The sequence below is a fragment of the Cupressus sempervirens genome, chromosome 4 (genome assembly GCF_028749045.1).
Source record: "Cupressus sempervirens isolate cs-2001-9-10 chromosome 4, ASM2874904v1, whole genome shotgun sequence".
Lineage (NCBI taxonomy): Eukaryota > Viridiplantae > Streptophyta > Pinopsida > Cupressales > Cupressaceae > Cupressus > Cupressus sempervirens.
This window is the reverse complement of record NC_143121.1, coordinates 421,462,959-421,487,803: the sequence shown is the minus strand read 5'-3', so window position 1 is coordinate 421,487,803 and position 24,845 is coordinate 421,462,959.

Below are 24,845 nucleotides of genomic sequence, written 5' to 3'. Positions count from 1 at the left end.
AGCTTCATACTAGGAGGTTCATATAGAGCTAGAGGACCATTGGAATTAGTTCATACTAATATATATGGATCTATGAAAACTCCATCATTAGGAGGAAGTATATGTTTCCTAACATTTATTGATGATTTTAGTAGGAAGACTTGGATATACTTTCTAAAACAAAAGAGTGAAGCCTTTGAAAAATTCAAGGAGTTTAAAAGTTAACTTGAAAAACAAAGTGACCCATACATTAAGGTGTTATGATCTGATAGAGATGGTGAATTTAGTTCTATCTAGTTTCTAAAATTTTACACATGTCATGGAATTAAGAATTAATTTACCACAAGGTGCACACCACAACAAAATGGTATAGAGTAGAGGAAGAAAAAAACCATAATGGAAATGGCAAGGAGTATGTTGAGGGCCAAAAGTCTATCCAATGAGTTTTGGGCAGAAGTAGTAGCATGTGTTGTATACATCTTGAGCAGGAGTCATATAAAGAGTGTTTAGAACAAAATTCCAGAAGAAGCATTGAATGGTAAGAAACATAATGTATCCCATTTTAGAGTTTTTGGATGTGTTTCTTATTCATTAGTGCCATCTAAATTGAGAAGGAAATTTTATGAGAAGGAAATTGGTTATAGTGACTAATCAAAAGCTTGTAGATTATATAACCCTATTTAAAAGAAATTGATCCTTAGCAGGGATGTTAAATTTGAAGAAGAATATTCATGGGATGGAAATTATAATAAAAAAGTCAAAAGTGAAGATGAATCAAAAGGAGAAGGACCTAGTACTCCACCAAAGAAATTTGTGCAATGACACTCACCTCCAGGTTCAGATGTAAGTGATGAATTAGATGCTATATTCTCAAAATCAAGGTATAGAGGTAAGAAAACAAGAAGCTTAAAAGAGATATATGATCAAGAAGAAGAGAAAGTAGACATATACACAAATTTTGCTTTACTTTCTTGTGATCCATTGTATTTTGATGAAGCAATTAAAGAAGATAAATGGATCAAGTCAATGAATGAAGAAATTGACTCTATTGAAAGAAATAAAATGTGAGAGTTAATGGATTTACCCAAAGGATAATAATGTATAGGATTCAAATGGATCTATAAAACTAATTTTGATGCAAAAGGTGAAATTGTTAAGCATAAGGCAAGGCTAGTTGCCAAAGGTTTTTCACAACAATATGAAGTTGATTATAATGAAACATTTGGTCTAGTTGCTAGACTTGACATAGTTCAAACTATTTTGGTAATAGATACACAAAACGATTGGAAAGTGTATCAAATGGATGTAAAATAAGCTTTTTTTAATTGTTTTCTTGATGAAGAGGTGTATGTTAAACAAGAACCTAGTTATGAGGTTTGTGGGTGTGAAAACAAGGTATATAAACTAAACAAGGCACTTTATGGTTTGAGACAAGCTCCCAAAGCTTGGTATAACATGATTAATTCATCCATCATAAGTAATAAATTCACTAGAAATAAAATTGAACCCATATTATATGTCAAAATAAATAAGGAAGGTCAAAATTTGATTGTATATTTGTATGTTGATGACTTGATACTCACTAGAAATCTATCAATAGACATGTTCAAGTCAAAAATGATGAAATAATTTTTAATGAAAGATTTGGTGTTGATGAGATATTTCTTAGGTATTGAAGTTATTCAATGTGACAAAGGTATCTTCATTTGTCAATCCAAGTATATAAATGATTTTTTGAAGAGATTTGAAATGATAAATTATAATCCAACATCAACTCAAGTTGCAATAGGAACAAAACTTAGCAAGGAAGAGAAGGGCTCAAATGTTGATTCAACTATGCTTTAAAAACTTGTTGGAAGTTTAATATATATGATAGCTATAAAGCTAGATACTATGTATGGTGTCAGCTTGATCTCAAGGTTCATGGAGTCACCACAAAATTCTCACTGGAAAGTTGGAAGAAGGACATTGAGATATATTGCAGGAACAATAGGATATACTGACACCAATTTGATTGATTTAATTGGTTATACTAACACTAATTTTGAAGGTAGCATTGATGGAAGAGCACTTCTAGATATATCTTTCACCTTGGATTATGGGTTATCTCATGGGCATCAAAGAAGCAACCTATACTGATGATCTCATTAGTTGAAGCATAATATGTAGTTGTCACTTCCACATCATGTCAAGTAGTATGTATGTGCCAAGTTTTGGTCCATCTTCACCATCATCAACAGGAACTAACACCAATACTTTGTGATAATAAATCAACAATAGAATTATCTAAGAATCATGTATTTCATAAGAGGAGCAAATATATTGATACAAAATACCACTTCATCAGAGAATTGTTCAATAATGGAGACATCTAACTTGAGTTCTTCAAATCTAAAGATCAATTGGCTAATATTTTCACCAAAGCATTGCCAAAGAGTAACTATGACTATCTACAAGAGAAAATGGGAATTATTGTAATAAACTTTTTTAATGGTAGAAATTAAGGGGAGTGTTGGTGGTACCAATTTCACCAACTACCCACTTTCCATCCACAATAATTTCTCACCTCCCATCATCATCGATAGCAGACAATTTGTTCTCCCAGTCATCCTAGTTGCTTGACTTAGCCAGCCATAATGAATGAATTATATTAGTATTTTATATGTTATGTAATAAGTGTGGTATAATTCTAGAGATTTCTCAAACCTCTATAAATAGAGGCTTATTGTAATGTATTCAACAAGGCAGTATGGAAATATAATTAGTTTCTTTCTTGTGCATTTGTCTTTCATTTTTGTCTTCACAATGCATTGCACATTTATAGGTATATCCATTTGTAGTATTTTTTTTTTTTCATATTGAGGTGTATTTATTTCATGGGAGGAATCTTCATGAAAGGTTCATGTACTAGTTTGAAGGGCGATATGTTAAGCATTGGAGATATAGGGTTTCAATTATGTGTGTGATACTTATAGTTATTTCTCTTAAATTTTCTTTAGCTCCCCTGATTGGTCATTCTATAATGACAATTTTCCTAACTTTAATCATAAAATGAAAGTAATCATAAATAAAATTTCATGCCAAATAGGTAGATGTGTGTTTTGCAATCTATCTCTATGGACATTTCTATTTTATTTTATTCCTATTCACCTTTTTTTTTTTTTCCATTTCAATTTAATCTCACAAATTTCATATATCTTGAAAGATGAAATGGCACAGTATTAGATTTATTGAGAATAAATTCATGTTTGGATTTTAGTTGATTTTTAAAAAATGTCAAAGTATGCTAATATCATTTTATGTTTTATAAATTTTAATAAAAAATATTTTATTAAAAGAGTTTTTTTTTATAGGTAAATGGCCAAGGCCATAATAAATTTTATTAATATAATTAAAATATTACATCAGCTTTTACTCTATTCAAATGGGCATTGGTAGGAATAAACGAAGAAGAAACCTCCAGTCTAGCCTAGGACAGAACGTCCTATATTATATCTTAAAAGGGGCATACCCTAGTCAAATCATCATGAATGATTACATAGATAAATAAAAATAATGAAAAGGCATATTGGTAATGGTTTACATTTGCTTACAAAAAAGATTCAATAAATTTTCCAAAATCCCTCTTGGTAATGAAAAATGCCTCACCAATGAGATGACAAAGTACTTGCACCAGATCTATCTTCTACCAGCTATACTTAACATCAAAATAGGGTTAGTGATCCTAAGAAAATCATCACAATAAATTCAACCATTGCCTACTAGAGGATCAAGAATACTATCTTAAATAAATTTATATCAATGTAATGACCTTCATGTCAGCAATAGACCTATAATAATAAAGAGATGAGATCACTTAATAAAGTTATGAAATAAAGCCATCCACAATAATCCTCACGAGTTAGAAATCTAAGAAAGGGAATCTAAATATATCTAATGTTACCATCCATTAATCCTAATACTACGCAACAAACCAAGCTAAATTAATATTACAAGAACTCAATATAAAAGCTTGGTAAGAAAAGTCTAACTCTGACGAGCCATACAATCTTACATATCAACAGGCATAGTATCCATAGGTTATTAAATGTAGAAACACATCAATGCCATTTAACAAGAATCTCAAAATGGACCTAAATAAGAATCAAACAGAGAGGCCTAAAATCAGAAAGAGCCATCTTTAGTCCAAAATGACAAAACCCAAGGAGAACTAAAACTGATACATCCATGAGAAAATCGTTTAAAGGTTTTGTAAACTCAATAGAGAAAAAAATCCACTCTAAAACCATGCTTAAGGACCAGTGTATCTTTCATTGTTTTAACTATTCTAGGATAACATGATTAAACCAACCATACCTAAATAGCTCATGATCTAACAATAGGGAAGAGCCCAAATATAGGGCATAAGGATAAAAAAGTTCTAGCCAAACTCAGAAAATACATGAATTTGTTATCAAAATAATACCAACCCACTTTGAGCCATTCATCATAACATCCATGAAAGATCACACTCATTGTAGAGTCATTCATGCTTACTACCCTATTGAGCTTTGATTATGCTACCGATAACATGGTAGCATTATTCATTTTTAAAGTTAAAGATAAATTAAATTAAGGGCTTATCTTTACCAATTGAAATAGGGCTACTCACAAATTAAATATGCACAAAAAAACCATGATCAATCACCCAAGGTGTTTATTCCATTCAGGCCTCAAAGTATTTCGAGCAGAATCCCATACATCTCATCATTAAATTACTACAAATAAAAATTCTCAACCATCAGCAAATATGATGTCATACCATTACCTAAGGCAAACAATTAAGATGAAAATTTCATCTAGAAGTAAATTACATTTTAAAACCTATCAAAATTTCAAATGAAAACACTTCAAAAAGGAAATCTTTCAAGCATTCATGACCAAGTCTAATCGAGAGGATTATAATAGCTAATTTGATCATATATTTAAATTGATATTTGTATATTACACTTAAGCAAGATCTAATATTACATCCTAATAAGTTTATGAGGCTATTTGACTCTCAAATAGAGAAAATGAGAGGGACTTGTAGCTATATATAACAAGCCTAAGAGCTATAATAGTCCAAAAATACAAAATTTCCTAAAGGCTTACCAAATATTAATCATAAAAAATAGAGTAGCTTCCCAAAACACCATCTAATGTAGCAATTTTACTTCCAATACACCATTATTACTTTAGGGATGTCATTAGGATATTCCACGACATAGTTTGGTGGAAATTAAAAATCCACGTTAGCCCTATAGGTCTTTTTAGCATTTGGGGTGTAGAAATCAAAGGTGTCAATGTTATCAACTACCACTCTGTGTTGTATGTATGCATTGGACAAATGGAGGTATTTAATTAACCAATCTTGAACCTATCATCTGTAATGATCCCTCTCCAATGTAGCAGGAAATGTATACTCACTTCCATTTTTGGCCATTTATGATAGAATGCAAGGCTTTCCCAAATAATCAATGATGGGCACCTAAATCCAATGTCAAGGTTAGGAGAACCCAGAGGTAGCTTCATGTATTTTTTTGGTAATGGAATCTGAAGTTTCTCATCTATGCTATAGATGACCTATTCCAAACCCTTCCTCCAAGTTGGGACAAACAAGTCATGACAGAGCCTAATAGTATCTCCTACTGCAATCTTTGCTCTGGCCATAACTCCAATGAAAGATCTAATAATGTCAATGTTAGTCCTCCATGTGTATTCTTAGTTGAAGATACCTTCCCCAATCATTCTACTAATGGAAATTCGAGTCATATCATCAACCAACTAGAGTATCTGATTCCACCTTTCTAGTTCTACATTTCCACAAAAACCCATGGTGCCAACTTTGGATGTATGGAACACATAAATGTTAGAATCCATATCTAAGGGAAGGTGAAAATGGTAGCTTATTGCCTCCAGTTATAAGCAAGGGAAGCACCTAGAAACATCTCTGATAATGGTATCTAGTGATCTCATCTTGATAGACAAAGTGCCTAACACCTCACCATTAAATGATTATATCACAAGATGAAGGCTAAAGCTGTCCTAAATTAATTAGCAATCCTAAATACCATTCCAAATCATGATGATGAATAGCCATGTTAGATTTTATTAAAAGAGTTATTATAATATAAAAATGTATTTTAGTATTGTAGTAGAAATGTATTTTAATATTGCTAAAAATATAAAATAAATATAAATTTATTTTCTATAAAAGATATATTTTTCTTCGATTAATTATCATGTTCATTGCCAACACACATTTTAAAACAGAGAAAAAAAAATAAAAAAATATATAAAAATATGTAAAGTGGTAAAAAAAGTGAGGTATTAATATTTAGTACTATAAAATGAAATAACACATACCTTAGTTATTGAATCAGTAATCTAAAAAGACATTTATGTTGAATGCAATAAGATAATTCTTTTAATTAATATTATAATTTAAAAAACTCATCATATCATTTTTTAAATTTTTATCAATTATATGTATATATATACATTATATATATATATATATACATCTATATATATATATACATATATGTATACATATATATACATGTATCTATATACATACATGTATATATATACATACATACATACATATATATATATATATATGTGTGTGTGTGTGTGTGTGTGTGTGTGTGTATACATATATACATGTATTTATATATATATATATATGTATATATAAATACATGTATATATGTATATATATATATATATGTATATGTATATATGTATATACATATATATACATATGTATATATATGTATATACATGTATATATGTATGTATATGTATATATACATATACATATTTATATGTATATATACATGTATATATATATGTATATATATATGTATATGTATATATACATGTATCTATATATGTATATGTATATTATATATATATATAAATAATATACATATACATATACATACATACATATATACATACATACATATATATATACATACATATATATACATATACATATATATATATACATACATATGTATCTATATATATATATATATGTATGTATCTATATATATATATATATGTATGTATCTATATATATATATATATGTATGTATCTATATATATATATATATATGTATGTATCTATATATATATATATATATATATATATATATATATATATATATATATATATATATATATATATATATATATATATATATATATATATATATAAAGAAAAGTGCAAGATTCATATGCGAGATATTTGGTGAAATTTTGTAGCAACATCTTAAAAAATGTGTTTAGATGTTCACATAATATTTTGGTAGATTAAAAAGTATTAGGATAATTGTGTGGAGAGTGAATGGGAGTATGTAGAGATGGTAAGAGAAATTAGGTAGATGTGGATGATAAATTAGGGCAATATATGAAAAGAATGGGGATGGAATATAGTGAAAGAAGGTAATTAGATTAAAAGTGATTTTAGAGAGAGCCTCAAAAAAAGAAGACAGTGGGAGAGATGAGTTAATGATGCATTGTAATTTGGTGGGATATATAGAAACGATCGGATGGAGAAATAGAAAAATGGAGAAGAGCAAGGGTGAGAGAGAGAGAGAGAGAGAGAGAGAGAGAGAGAGAGAGAGAGAGAGAGAGAGAGAGAGATGTTGTCTAGTGAGGGGGGGGGGAGATATGATATAGTGACTTTTGATAGGGTAATTAGGATGGAGAGAGAGGGGGTGGGAAGTAATGTTGAGAGCAGAGATGGGAGAGAGTGAAATAGAGTTACCTATGGATGAAATATGTGTGTGTGTGTGTGTGTGTGTGTGTGTGAGAGAGAGAGAGAGAGAGAGAGAGAGAGAGAGAGAGAGAGAGAGAGAGAGAGAGAGAGAGAGAGAGAGAGAGAGAGATGTTGTCTAGTGAGGGGGGGGGGAGAGATATGATATAGAGAGAGGAGTACAATAATCAGGGAATCAAACAATGATCAAGAAAGGAATATCCTAGGATGAGAGAAGATGAGGTCAAGAATTCTAGTGATTAGGGTGAGTATATAATGAGTTATGAGGATAAATGGAGAATGAGGAGAGGGAACATATAAGATATAGATCTTAAATAGGGTGAAGGAGAGAGATGAAAAATAGGGTGAGGGAGAGAGATGAAATAGATATGTAGGAGGTTTTTTATTAGGGATTAGAATAATCATAGATGTTGATGTGTGTGTGTGTGTGTGTGTGTGTGTGAGAGAGAGAGAGAGAGAGAGAGAGAGAGAGAGAGAGAGAGAGAGATTTATGAGTTATAGGTTAAGAAGAAAGAGATGGATGAGTGCACTAAGATGTTGTACAAAAAGGGGTATAAGTGGACACCTTTTTTCTGAAATCAAGTAAACATGAACTTGGATGATACATTTGAGGGTCATCCATTAAAAAAGACAAGTATAAAACAAAAAAATGTAGCACTATGGATCTACTTTCTAAACTACTAGAGTTTTTACAAAATGGATACATATTTATAGATACATATACATACATACATACATACATATACACATATTTATATAGATACATATATATACATTCATACATATTTATTTATATATGTACACACATATACACATATATATACATATATATATACATGTACATACATACATACACACATATACATATACATACATACATATGCATATACATATACATATACGTACACATACATACATACATAAATATATCTTTTATTGATTTATTTATTTATTTATTTATTTTCTTTGACTTAATTTCTTTATTTAAATTTTGTATGTTCTTAATAGTTTCAATTTTTTTCTTTTATTTTTATTATTATAGTTAAGCTTCCCTGACCTTTTTTTCTTCTTTTTATTTGCTACCTCCTTGGCTATCATTTTCCATTCACAACCATTTGTCATTCTCCCCTTAATCTTCTTTCATCTCTTTCTTATCCCTCCCTGTTTTTGATTGACATGGTCTTTTATTTGTCTTTCTCCTATCCTAATGATAGATCACACCATGTGCTCTAAGAGGTCAATGCAAAAATAACCACAAATGAATCCAAAAGCTTCAAAATTTGGTGGATATTTTCTTGTTACATGGAAGTTATTAAGGTTCCATTCAAGGACATAAGGTAACCTAATGGATAGTTATGCTTGTCATTTTACTGCAAAGAAGAAGTTGTGGATCATAGATTTTAATTTGTGCACTTTCTGCAATATCGCCCTTTTTGTGGGCTCAGTCTAGTCATTTTTTTCCTTGAAAGAAGCTTTTCTTCAAGTTTATCTCATTAGGAGGAGTTTGGGGCAGCCCATTGTGTTGAATCAAATGGCTTAGGTGGTTCTAAAGAGGAAACATACTCACTTTATTTCTCTGGATGTTATTCCAGAAGATGACAATGAAATAATGAATACAACTTCATTTCAGTATCAGGTATAGAATTTTGGGCAAATGAGATTCTAAATGAACAACTTTTCTATACATTATCTTTAGGATCAATAGATTATGGTATTGGATACTATTCAAGATAAATTTCAATATATACTACATTCTTGGACCAAGATAGATATCTTGGGCCAAAATAGAGGAATCTATGTTGATTAAAACAAGTGAAATGACATAATTGGTATTGATTATATATAATCCTCTAAAGATTAATTTTATTGATACCCATAGTTCATCCTTGGAGTATAATAGACCAATCTATGTAGATTATGAAAATATAACTAATTTGATCTTTAATAGTCATGGTTAAAGAGACCAATTTATGGAAACTAAAACAAGATAGTCCTCTAATGATTTATTTCTTTAATACCCATATTATTATTTTAGATAGTTCATCCTTGGACCGTATTAGACCAATCTATGTAGATTAGGATAAGCCTAAAGATATGATCTTGTTTAAGAGAGTAGTCAAGATACAATGATTGATTGAATGATTGATTGATTTATTCACACATTAATAATATTTTTGCTTGACATATTGTGTAAAAGTGGAAGACATGGATTCTGAAAATGACAAAACTAGACGGTTGTAATCTTCTCTTTTGTGGGAAAAGAATTAAAGTCATAAGTAATTAAGGGCTTGAAGGGATAAATTATTTTTTATTTCATTCTCATTGTGTGTGACTTATAGTTCAAATTTTGGAGCAAAGTCTTGTGAAGGCTCTATAAAGGGGGTTTTACGAGAAGCTTTTAGAGATCATCAATGTCTTGGCTTCGTATTTTGTTTTAGGGTTAGAATTATGATTTCCTTCTAATTTTGGTGGCTAATCACCACCATGCTGTCAACCCAAGAAAATTTTGTACTAATTATATGTTTAAGTTATTATCAATTTTAAAGAGGAAGAAACAAAAAAAATTGTGAAAAGAAAACAAATACTAGAGATATTATAGACTTTTTCAAACTTATCAATAAATATTCTTTCTATAAATAAAGACTAAAAAAATTACATAGTCAAGAAAAAGAGTATTCATTTGAAACAATGGTTTTTACACCTATGAGAGAACTGGTGCAAACAATGCATTTGAAAAATATTTCTCAAACACAACATCTGAAATTTTTTCTCAAATACAATGTTTGAAAAAATCTTCTCAAGTTGAACATTTGAAAAACTCTTCTCAAACAAAATATTTGATCACATATTCTCAAAAAAAATATGTGAACAAATTTTATTCTTATTTTTCTTGCATGCATTGAGATTACATCTACCACATAATCATATCAAATGTACGTATTTCATTGTGATTTTTATCTTGACGACATACAATCTCTACAAGCAATTATTGCCAAAATAAAATATTTATTTTTTAAAATAATTTACTTCTATTATAAATATTAAAGAGAGAGAATATTTTTCCATCAAATCTACTTAATGCCATCTAATTCATCCATTATCTGTTCAATGATCATACAAATAAGGGGTTCCTCCTTGACAAATGCTTTAAATATTTCAAACCGTGTTAATATTGACTTACTCATTATGAGGACTTCTTTGCAATGTCAAGATGTCTATATCAACATAGATAATGGTACCTGTACAATTAAAAATGAGATTACAAGTACGTAAAGAGAAGGTAAATTGCAATGGAAATAGAATTAAGAGGGGGGTTATTTTAGAAGGACTAGCCATTTACTTTAGCTTTACAAAAAGTATGTGTTTGTTCAAATCTAGTTATAAATAAATAAATAAATAGTAGACATGAATCAAAAAAGAATTACACTATCATGATGGTTGTGAATTTGAAGTACTCGTAATCCAATCTATCAAGAAGGGATCTTAAAAACCACCCTCTTCATGAGAGGGGATTCTTGTAAGTGATAATGATGTTATAGGTGGAGTGGGTGACACTCCAATTTATTTTCTCTAATCTAAAGGAAGAATGAATCATGGGAGATGACTATGTAAGAGTATCCCTAAAGTTAAAAATATTAGGAAACTTAATTGTTTGTTAAGTAGTGAACATCTTAAAATCACTTTTTTATAGTGACAACTAGTCATTAAGAGTTATGAAGAAAGGGGGATTTAATGATTTTGATAAAGATTGGAAGTACAAATTTTTAAATTGTAGATACTTTCCTATTTCATGATAAGAGATAGAGTTATGCAATAAAAAAGAAGAGTCATGTCACAAGGCAAAAGGACATCCTTTTAAGATAGGGAGTCATAATAATCATTAAAAAAAATTCATCACATCACACTCAAAATTATTATATGATTCTACTATTCTTGAAGGTTCTCTATTGTTTGGCTTTAATCTGAATAGGGCCAAGGGATAAGTCATGCATACTTTTTTTGATAGTATTGTGAAAAATACTAAGGAGAAAATAAAATATTAAAGCATATCAAGGATTTGGGAAAGGTGTAGGTGATGGGAGTCCCTTTGAGTAAGGTGTAACTTAGAGAATTCATTAACATGATATAGAATGTTAAAATCTTCAATTATTTCAAGAATTTGGGGTTGGACAGTTGTATTCTAGAAATGAAAGAATTTAATAGCATCGTATCCACCAAATTTGCTAACTTCTGGAATAAGGGAAGTGTTACAGTAGGAGCATAATGTTTGTAGTGACTTCTTAGATGATAGTAGACATGACACTCTTAAATGTGAAGGAGAATTTTTGGAACAAAAGAGTGTGGAAAATTATAGTAATTTCATAAAGCTATTTTTTTGATGAAAACAAAAATATTGTTCTCATCAAATCCAAAAGTGGGTATGAAGGATCATCAGTGCCTCCTCCAATTATTGTCATTTTTTTATGGACTATGAAGAATTTTACTCTAGAATTTAGCATTTTACCACTTTCCATAAAGATAAATTTTCTTTGCTAAATTTTTTTAGCATGGGGATAAAATTAATGTTTCATATTATCTCTTTACTAAGTTGAGTAATAACATTACAAATAGCTATAATCCCTCACTCTACAAAGGCCTTATTTTTATTATATGTCAACACATTTCCTCTCTATTTCCTGATTTTGTAAGATTTTTATCTTATAGAAATGACTCTAATGTTGGGGGGGATCCTCTATTAAAATTGTAGAGATTGGCTCAAAGCCTTGTCCGAGTATCCCTCTACATCTATTTCTCATGAGAAGAAACTTAAGAAACCACACATTATAAAAGAAATTTCTCTTCATAGAAGAAACCCTTAGACATAAACCCCTTCCAAAAAAAAAAACACCAACCCTATTTCTACCCACAAGCATAGTAAGATTGAAAGGGAAAATATAGATGTTGAAAAATAGGGGTCAAATTCTAATCATTTGAGAATGTAGAATTGAACCCTGTTGACTTTGTATAAATACACAGCTCAAATTTTGGCAAGAGAAGATCAGAAAGGTTGAGAAAAAATATGGAAACTAGTTATAGGGAGGATGGGAAGGTTGAAAAGTTGAGAAATCAAAGAGGAGGAAGTGGTTTATGAGACAAAGAAAAGAAGAAGAGGGATCCCAAGCAAGCTAGGAGGTGTCTAATTCTGATGACGGTGATTATAAAGAGGCAAAGGTTAAAAATATGGATTCGGAAATGGAGGATGCCCAATAGGCTCATATTGAAGTTGATTTGGGACTAGACAAGCATAAATATGGGATTATTACAAGAAAAGAGGATAAAGAGGTGGAAGAGACAACTCCTAGCTTGATGGATATAAAGTTGAAATAGATGGAAAATAATCAATGAACCACATATACAACCTCCAAAGAAAAACTAGTTTATTGGGTATTATGTGCACAAAAGTCATCACCAACATTAAGTTGGGTCTCATACTATCCATTATCTTTAGAATTCAATAGGATATGATGGTGAAAGTTGTCTATGGGGTTACAACTAGTAGAAACAAGCTTAAGAAAGTCAACATGGTGGATAAAAACAATTGAGGTGAGGAGTAGGCCATAAGTAATCTTTCTGACTAGATTGAACACCTTACTATACTTGTCAAGGATTAGGAGAATCTCACGAAGACCTATCATGGATAGCCTAGTTCTCTATGGGGTTGTTCTAGTTTTTGTTTTTTTATGAAATACTAGGGTGCTTTAAATTTTAAATGTTGTTTGAACTAGTTATGTTATGTTTCTCATGTTTAGACAATTGCAACAAAAATATGTTTTTCTAGTTGGGAGTTAGGTTTCTATTAGAATGCATAAGTAGGTATCTTTTTAATTTGGTGGTTTATGATTTAGTTAGTTGTATTGATGCAATAATGGTTGCTTTTATTATATTGTTTGAAGACTAGGTATTTGGTTATTTTGGCTAGTGTTGTGCTAGAACATTGCTTGGTTGTTGTAAGTTGTTCTATTATGGGTTTAGGGTTCTTCCCTTTCTTCTTTATCAAAAAAAAATATTGAAAAACAAAAATAAATAAAGAATTTAAATATTATTAAAATAAAAAATAATATATATAATAATACCTTTCATTTAACTTTCTCATAGTCCATTTATTTATTTAAATATTGATGCAATGGTTGTAATTTCTCTTATGTTTATCATTTGTTCATCAATTAAATTTTTAATTACCATAATCATTTTTAAATTTATATTTATTTCTAAACTCCTATACCAAAATTTATTTATTGCAAAAATAAATTATTATAAAATTAAAAATAGAATTACTCACCACTACCTACATTTTTCCGATCACATATTCTCAACAAAATACTCTACCTACATAAATAGGACACTGATATCAAACACTTGAACAATCTTCTCAAAGTGGGTTTCTTTAGATATAACATTTACTTTGGTACCTTACAAACCTAAATTTCATTTATTAGGTCAATCTCATACTTATTTACTAAGGGAATCAAATATTATGTGTTGCACGAAAAGCTTGTTTACAGTCATGGAAAATCTTCCTCATTGTAGCTAGTTCTTCTTGAAGGTCACACAGAGCCTTCTTTGTTGCAATAGATTCCTCTTCAAAATTACTCAACACCTTCCTTGCAGCTATTTCCTTCTTTAGAGCATCTAATTCATTTTCACGCTTAGCCAAATCCCTCTATAGTACTATTGCCAAAGCTTGTTTAGCACTCCTCTTGCTTATTGCTAATTCCTTATCCAACAACATCTCTACCTTCTTTGTTACAACATCTTGGCACATGAAGGAGTTGAGTGATCTCAACAACAATGAGGAAACTCAACATAGAGTATGTCGAGTTAACTCAACACACTAGATGCTAACTCAATCTCCAAAGGAAGGTGGACCTCAACAAACTCAATAGGAAACTAGCACAATGATCGAGTGAACTCAGTTAATGAATAGACTAAGTGAGCTTGGTTAGAGAGTGAATAGAATGTTCTAATAGAAGACTTTCTATCTGAACTTTTCCACCATTAAAATGCAGAGAAGATAACAATGAAGCTTTCAAATATGAACTTCTCAAATACAAAACACCATGTAATGATGAATAGAAAGGAGGATAACAATGAACCAACACTTGGATCAATTAGTATGTCTACTTGCTTGTTTTCTATGAAACTAGGTTAAAACACTATTACAAAATCTATGAGCATTTAGCTTCAACCAAAAAACATTAGAAAATTTAAACTGATAAACCTTAAACCTAGACTTAGAGCACTAATGGCTACATACAATAATGCCTAGAGCAATCACTGCTTCATAGGAAAAATCAATATGAACTAATAGAATGAAAAGGAGATTCAACACATGCTACTGCAAACATTGAAAGTAAACCTTCCTCCTATCCTATGATCTTTGTTCCAAGTATTCTTCCTCTACTCTAAGCTCCTGATCCTCTTCTTTTCTCTACACTCTTCTCTACTATGCTTCCTTCTCTCTAATCTTATTGAATGAATGAGATTAATTCCTTTTGTCTTACTACAAAATGTTTCCCTATCTTTTGGATTTTGAACTCACCTATTGAGTTAATGATAGTTAGGTGGTTAGGTGGGCATTTGGTTCTAGGGGCAACCAATCAACCTCATTAAATTTTTGATACTCCCCCTTTGTCCCAAGTCAAACAAAATAACGATCACTCCTAATCGAAATCAACTACATCTAGACTCTTTCTTAGGAGCACAAAAGTTCCAATGCCCAAAGGCTTTTAAAAAATGTTTGCTAGCTGTTGCTCAAACTTAAAAAATTCCATCTTGATATCTCCATTCTCTAGCGACTCTCTAATGAAGTGATATATGATCTCTATGTTCTTGCTTCTCCCATGGAAGACTAGATTCTTAGACAATGCAATTGAGGAAATGTTGTCACAAAATATTGTGGTTCGATCCTCTTGCCTTTCATTCAAATCTATCAAGATTCTCCTTAACCAAATAGCTTGACATATTGCTACATTCACTGCTATATATTCAACCTCTTCTATAGATTGAAAAATAATAGTTTTCCTTTTGGATGCCCATGAAATTGCACCTGATCCCATATGGAACATGAATTTAAAAAATGTTGTTCTTGATCTAGACTTCTAACCCAGTCACTATCTATGTATCCAAATAACATGAAACCATTTTCTATAGCATGCAAAATCCCAAATCCTTTGGTACCATTCACAGACCTTAGGATCCTCTTTCCTACTTGCTAATGGGAATTCTTTGGTGTTTTCATAAATCTAAAAATCAAACTTACTGCATACATCATGCTTGGCCGAGTTGTAGTCAAATACATCAAACTTCCAGCCATACTCTTGTATAGTGTTGGGTTCACACTTTTTTTGCAATCTTCCTTGCTTGATTTCAGACCTACTTCTATTGATGTTGGGGTTTCCTTGTTGTTATGCATTTTGAATCTCTCCAAGATTTGCCTTGCATATTTTTCTTGAGAGATGAAGATGCCATCATGAATTTTTTTTTACTTCTATGCCTAGAAAATACTTTAGGAGACCTAGGTTTTTCATCTCAAATTCATTCTTCATGCCTCTTTGGACTCACCAATCAAGAAATTGTCATTTCCAGTAAGGATTAAATCATCTACATACAAGAAAACAATCAAAACTTTATCATTTTCTACCTTGACATAGAGAGTGGTCTCACCATCACTTTTTCTAAAGCCTCTCATCCAATATGAGTCAATCCTATTATATCATGCTCTTGGAGCTTGCTTGAGCCCATAAAAGCTCTCTTCAATCCATACACTTTTTGTTTCTCACCTAGGACTTCATAACTAGGTAGCTACTCCATATTAACCTCTTCTTTCAATACACCATTCAAGAAGGTGAACTTCACATCTAATCAATATACCTTCCATTTGTGCTGAGCTGCAATTGATAGGACAACATGTATGATTTCCATTCTTGCAATTGGGGAATATGTCTCATCATAATCTCTTTCATATTGCTACTCATACCCCTTGACCACTAAATGTGCCTTATGCCTATCTATTTTTCCTTCAACATTGCACTTGGTCTTGTAAACCCATTTCACTCCAATTACTTGTTTCTTGGGAGGAAAATTAGTTAAATCCCATGTCTCATTTCTTTCAATAGCATCTATTTCCTCATCCATGGCATTGCATCATTTTTCTTCCTTCATAGCTTCTTGAAAGTAAATTGGATCACTATGAGTAAATAATGCAAAAGTTACACTCTGATCATAATTTTCATCATACCTTTTTTCTTTGTATATCTCCCTTACACTTTTAGTATTTCTTAGCAATAGGGAGGCTAGAGTGGGATCTAAATTTTAAGTATTGTTGCTACTATTATTTTCAATACTAGCTTAGGGCTGTCTTGAACTACTTGAACCTATTTCTTGACATGTTAAGGGTTTCTTTCCTTTTTCCCTTTGTTTGCAATCCATTTTTTGTTCTCCATCTTCTTTTTAATCACAAATACATCATCTCTTCCTCATCAATAGTAGACACTTTACTTGAAGTGGTTGAAGATTCTTGTACTGAGCCATCCCATGACTAATTTTCAAGAAACTCCACATCTCTTGAAATGATGATCTTCTTGGAGATTGGATCATACAATCTATAAACCTTTGATTCTGAGCTATAACCAATGAATACACACTTCAAACCTTTTTCATCTAGATTTTTCCTTTGTTCCTTTGGTACATGTGCATTTTCTATATATTTGAACACTATCAAGTGCTCAAATGTTCATCTATTCCTTGACCATGCTATAAGAGGTATCTTGTCACGAACTAACTTTTTCTAACACCTATTAATCAAATATATTATTGTTTCTATAACCTCTCCCCAATATTGAGTTGAGAGTCCTTTGCTTTCATCAATTTTCTTGCCATTTCAACAATGGTCCTATTCTTTCTCTCAGCCAATCCATTTTGTCGTGGAGCATAACTGGTTATAAGATATTTCTTAATGCAATTCTTCCTATAAAAAATTACAAACATGTTGGAGGTATAATCCCCTCCTCTATCTGACCTAAGGACTTTTACATAGTGTCCACATTCATTTTCGGCCAGGGCTTTAAATTCAAAAAATTTGTCAAAAGCTTTAGATTTGTTCTAAAAATATATAACCATGTCCTATGATTGAAATCATCTATGAATGTCATAAAATAAGTACCCCCCCCAATAGAAGTAGTTTTCATAGGGCCTACTAAATCCAAATTCACCAACTCTAATGGTGCTCTAGCCCTTCTAAAATTTCTAGAATCAAAGGGAAGCCTATGTTGCTTACCCAAAATGCAAGCCTCACACTTGTTATATGAATCTTCTATGGTTGGAAAACCATCTACCATTCTTTTCTTGGACAACAAATTTAAACTAGAAAAACCAAGATGTCCATACCTAAAGATGCCAAATCTTGGAGGGGTCTTCAATCATGCTCCTAAGAGCTAATTGTTGATGTACTATTGTACATGCATGCTTGGGAGATGCAACACTAACTTGAGAAGAGAGACATGTCTCTATCATCAAAGGGAACATTTGGTTCTTCATCACTTGGACTACTGCAAGTAATCTATTACTCCCATCCTTTTTATGAATGACACAATTGTCATTTTCCATTAGAACCTTGCAACCATTTTGAATGAGTTGTCCAACAATCATCAAATTTTACTTCATACCTAAGAAAAGATATACAATATGTATCTCCTTCTTCTCACCTTGCTTGGTGTGTACCATGATAGATCCTTTTCCCACTATGGGAATGGTTCCATTATTTCCCATCTTACTTTTAGACTTGAAAGTCTTGCCAATTAAAGAGAATAAACTTTCATTACTACTCATGGGGTTGCTATAACCACTGTCCAAGTACCACACCTCTGGTTTGCCTTCTTCACCAATGTTACATATGATGAAGGCTATGGGATTGTTTGCAATTTCCATGTTCACATCACCCACATTTGCATTCTTCTTTGAATGATCACTCTACTTCTTCTAGCATTCAGTAGCATAATGACCATACTTATTATAGTAGAAGCATTCAAAATTTCTATTATTGGAGTATTAATTCTTCTTACCTCCTCTAGAGCTATTTTGAGAGGTGCTTTCTCCCTCTTGGTTAATTTCTCATCCTGAGCTTTTTGCATTGACATTCCTTTGACCATTCCTTCCATGACCTCTACTTTTTGAGTCTCTATTCGAGATATTTCTTCCTCTCTCCTACCTCTTGTATTCTCTTGAGCCTTGAAAGATTGCTCTTGGAAAATTGTTGCTAATTTGTTTATCTAGTGCTCATGGGTTTGAAGAGTTTCCATCAACTCATCCATGGTCAATGTGGTGAGGTCCTTTACTTCCTCCATGGTCATCACAAGGTTTTCATATTTTTGAGGTAAAATCCTTAATATCTTTTCCACAAATATTTTCTCTTCATACTCTTCTCCATTTGATTTGATAAGGTTTATAAAAGTGGATATTTGTGAGGTAAACTCTATAATAGGTTAATTATCCTTCATCTAAAGGTTCTAAAACTCTCTTTTGATCATCTATAGCTTCATTTCTTTCACCTTATTAGTCCCCTTGAACTTCATGTCAAGGATATCTAATGCCTCCTTTGATTCATTTGCTGCTACAATCTTGGGAAAAAATGTCTCTATCATTGTTGTCTTAGTTAGACTTAACGCCTTTGCATCCTTTCTCCTTGACTCTTTCAACTGGGTCTTTTGTGGGTTTGTGAGGGCAACATACAATGTTGGGACTATAACATCATTGAATCTAGTTGTCATAAATTCCCACAAATCATTAGCCACCATTATGGTTTTCATCTTCTTTGCCCATGTATCATAATTATGTAGATTAAAGGATGGTGACTATTGCCATATATTTCATGCATCTTGTGCAATATCAAATCCATTAAAAAAAAAAATGCCCTAACTCATTGTGGATGTGGGGCCTCAAAATTAAATCACATGTGAAAAATCAATCACAACTTAAAAAAATTTCTCACTAACCAAAGGTGTTGAGTGATAGTATTGCCTAGCACAAGAGGGTGTCAAGTGATATGGACATGGTGTCAAGTTAATTGGCATGTGAAGGAGCTGAGTGAGCTCAAAAACAATGGGGTGACTTGACAAAGAATATGTTGAGTGAACTCAACACAATGGATGTAGAGTGAATTTGGTCTCCAAAGGAAGGTAGAGCTCTATAGGCTCAACATGCAACCAACATAATGACCGAGTGAACTTGGTTAATCAGTAGACTAAGTGAGCTCAGTTAGAGACTAAACCAAGTGTTCTAATAATAGAATTTCTATCAATAATTTTACAACATGAAAATGCAAGGAAGATAACAAAAAAGCTTTCAAATATGAACTTCTCAAATAAAAAAAACCATGCAATGACGAATAGAAAGGGAGACAATAATGAACCAACACTTGGATCGATTAGTATGCCTTGTTTCTTTCTTTCTATTCAACTAGTTTTAAAAACTATTAAAAAGTTTGGGAGCATTCAGCTTCAAGTCAAAAACACTAGAAACTTCAAACTGATAAACCTTAACATTAATTTTATAGCAGTAATGGCTACATACAGTAATGCCTAGACCAATCTCTGCTTCATAGGACAAATCAATATGAACTTACAAAATGACAAGGAGATTCAACATGTGCTATTGTAAACACTGGAAGTGAACCTTCCTCCTATCCTTTGATCTTTGTTCTGAATATTTTTCCTTTGCTCTGATCTACTAATCTTTTTCTTTTCTTTGCACTTTGCTTCCTTCTCTCTAATCTTATCGAATGAATGAGATTCATTCCTTTTGTCTTACTACAAAAATTTTCCCTCTCTTTTGGATTTGAAACTCACCTACTGAGTTAATGAGGATCAAGCACGTAGGTGGGCATTTGGCTCCATGGGAAACTAACCAACCACATTAAATTTCTAATATTCTCCTCCCACAGCAACACATTCTGCATGAAATATTGCTTTGTTTTACACAACCATGTATATTAACAAATTACCCCAATGCTATGCCAGTAACTCCCAAATTTCTTCTTCTCCTTTATCCTATAGTAGCCTAGTTAGCTTCATAGTAGAACCTAGCAGATTGTCCTTGCATCCAAATAGTTCTCAAGGATTTTTCTCAAGTAATCTCTTTGAGATCATTTTTGATAGTTGTTGGTAAACATATTTGTTCTTTTTTATTTGGCTCTTGAATACCCAAAGTTTCTGAACAATATCTGGTTACAATAGTTGAAAAGCCATCTGTAGATTAATGGGCTTTTCTCTAAATTAATAGGTATAGCTCCCTATGATATCTTTTCAATGAATTATGTTTATTCGTATCATCTAATTTGGGGTGTGCTCTTAACTTGAGAACAATAGAGGTATAACCAAGCTAGACTTAGGCAAGATCTAACTCAGGCGAATAGAAATTTTTGATAATCTATTTGGTTTTATGCATCCACACATCTTATGAATTCAAAAAACTTTCCCATAAGTTAAACTACAAGAACTTAAATCTATACTTTACTTGCTAAATTGTTAACATTTAAAATTCCTCTCAGAACAAACAATAACAATACTTATCACGTTTTGTTCATTGTATAACAAACTAGGGAAGTAAAACTCTATTTCTTCCTCATTCCAATCCAAACCATAAGAGAAAGATAAAAACTAAAACCAACTAGAATAGAAAATAATCAATATAAAATACTCTTGATTGTCTCTACAACAAGAAGTATTTCACACAAAAAAAATTGCCGACCCTCTATTCCTCTTTCAACTTTTTACATATAGGATTTAAGAGATGACTATTATAATAGAAACTTAATTGGTTCATCTTCTAAGAAGGAAAAATGCCAAGATGCCATTTTGTTACATTACAAAATTTACAAAAAATGATAGAAATCGAAAAAGAAAGTGAAAAGGAGGCATCATTTGAATCACTTGGACTTCTTCCCCTTTTCAGCTTTCACCTTATATGCTTTGGCTAACAACTATAATTGGAACTAGTTCCTCATGACTAGGCACATGTACATTAGTGAATCTCAAGAGCCACTTTGAATGCTCTTGAGCTAGTTCCTTCACAACATTTAACTAATTTGGCAATTCTTCCATAGCCACATGTACACATCCACCAAGTGTTTGCAACTCTACCACTTTATTTTGACTACTTGAAGTCATTCCAGATAGATTACTCAAGTATATGGAGAAGTTGTTCTTCATTACTTCTACTCCAATAAGAGCTTTCCCTTACCCACTAGTTTGTGAGTAAATGTGTAATCCTCACATGAGTTCAAATGCTCTATCTTGGGTCTTCCTCACTTTTTCCCCTATTTCTTTCAGACCTTCTTCAGCTTCTTGAATCATCTCTAGCTTAAATTGCATACTTTGAAGCCATTCGAACAAAGGCTTAGTTCCTTTCTTCAAAATCTTTGCTTCAACCACCTCTTTTGCCTTCATTTACATGATCATTTTTAGGAGGGAAATGCATTCATCACATCTTTCCTTCTCTATAGCCAAAGTGTTGCAATTATATATGATATTATCTTTCTCAGTTTCCAATTGAAGGATAATATTTCCAATTCGATCAATCAGAGAAATTCAATCTAAATTGAGTTTCTCAATCCATTCCTTTCCAATATTGCAAAAATTTCTATCTTTTCAAATTTGCGAGATAAAAGCCTATACTTCTGTAGCAGTAGGATTCTAAGTAGTAGGTATAGAAGTGATGGTTTCTAATGAAACAACCAATTGCCTGATAAACCTATTCAATTCTTCTATCTTGGCCTCCATCTTAATTTTTGACAATTTTAGGCTTTACAATTATTCTTCTATCACCCGATTACTTGATCTCCACAAGCCCACTTTTGTATCATGTCTAGCTTCTCCAAGATCAATTGAGTGTAGAGTGAAGTCATTAGGTGACATGTATTCAATTCTTCCCACTTTATTTGGCTTTTCCATCTCAATGGTCAAGGGCCCTATCTTTGGATCTTGTCCAAGTATCGATAGGGCCTTCTGCTTCTTAGCTTTCACCATTGTAGTCTCGAAGCAAACCACTTGAGACACAATGTCCTTCACAGGTACACTCTTACCTTTTCTTTTCTTCTTCCTTTCTAAGGTGTATTCTAACCAAGAATCTATACCAATCACCTTAGAATTTTTCCGAAGTGACTCTATGCTAAACATCTTCTTCTTTACTAGAGTCAATACCACTATAATTGCAGAGAAAGGATTCTTTTGATCTTGAAAAAGTAGCCTAGATGAACTCAGGGTTTTCTCTTCCTCTTGAGTTCTCTATGCAGCTTCATCAAATTTAGTGGAGTCGCTACTACTACTCTTTTCATCCCCAATCTCTACTATCTGAATGGTAGAACTAGTTGGCTTTGAAAGAGGGGCACTTGTAGATGGAATAGGGCTATGATGAGGAGATGGAGTTGGAGTAACATGAGGAGATGGAGTTGGAGTAATGTGAGGAGATGAGACTGGAGCAATAACACCACCCTTTGGCTCTTCCATCTTCTTTTCTTCAGTGCTAGCTTGGGCTCCAATAACTAGTAGAGGACCACCCTGGCAAGTTGGAGCTATTGAAATGTTCTTCTCTAGGGGTTGATCACCTCCTCCTATAGATTGAGCAGGTCATTGGGTAGCTATAGTTGTAACATTGGGTGTTGTACTTTGAGAAGAAGTAGGAGTAGTAGTGGCTGGAGAAGCTTGAGTAGTCTTAATCTTACTCCAGCCCTTTTTTGTTGTCCACTCAACCCATTTCACAGTCCTCTTAATGATTTGAGCCATCATAACATCAAAATCTTCCTCTATATCCACATAGGGTTCAGAACTGATAGGAGTATTCCTTAGTTTAGTCAAATATGTATTACTATACATATTTTGCCCATCATCTTCTTGCCCTTCTACATCCAAGTCAATGCCATATGTCTTTATTTGATCCACTACAAATCTAGCAGAAGCATGATCTTGGCTCTCCAACTCATCTTTCCAATCTGCCCAATAATCCTCCATAGTAGTAACATGCTTGATTATGCTTCCAATTTGAAGCACATCTCTGGCATACCCAATTGGATCAAACATAGGCCTCACCACTTCATACTCCTCTAACTTTTACTCGTTCTCGAATGATTTAAGCATGTTTTTAGCCTTTGATCGAGACTCACAACTATAGGCTCCAAATTTCATGGGTAATTCATATCCCTTCTTCATCAAACTAGTGCTCCACATGTTCACTTGAATTTCTTGTCTCATGATCTCAATGAGAAAAATAATGTCATCTGGGTATCTGGGTAGCTTTAGGGGAAATCCATTGAAAGCTAAAAGATGTAAATATGAAAATGATGATAATTGAATGAAATAGCTACCAAACTGAGTTATGGCTACCATCACTTGTGGGCTGAATCTCCTCTTCGAGCATCCTTGGAGTTCCCTGCAAATACTCATTGTAAATACATCATTAAATTTGATTAACTCCGCATAACTATTCTATAACTACAAGCATGGGTAAAACTCATAACTCTTTACATCATCTAGAAAATTCTCTACTCTGGGTAGGCTCAGCCATAATTGTAGGGAAGCTAACATATATATTAAGAAGGAAGACATGTAAAATGAATTGTAGAACTTTGCTACACTAAGGGCTCTAGATAGATGCTTGCTTACCTCATATGCCTAGTCAATATACTATGTATTTGAGAAAATTATTTGCACAAAAAAGAAATAATGTTCTACAAAATTAAGTGCTTCTACCTCACCTTTCAATCAATGTAAAAGGAAAAGAATATCCAAGATCTCAGGCTTGAGATTAGTGCCAAAAAGAGTTTTAGGAACCTTACTCTTAACTCCCCTTGGTTGTTGAAACCAAGATCTCATAATCTCTTTCTGCCATACCATTTTCTTCAGAGAGAATTTTGACATAGCTCCTCCTACTATCAATTCAAAGAATTCTTCTCACTCTAGAATCCAAAGAAAATTGACTACTGCTTGCCTATCAATTGAGATTAAGATTGTTTGTTCAGGTAGTAAGA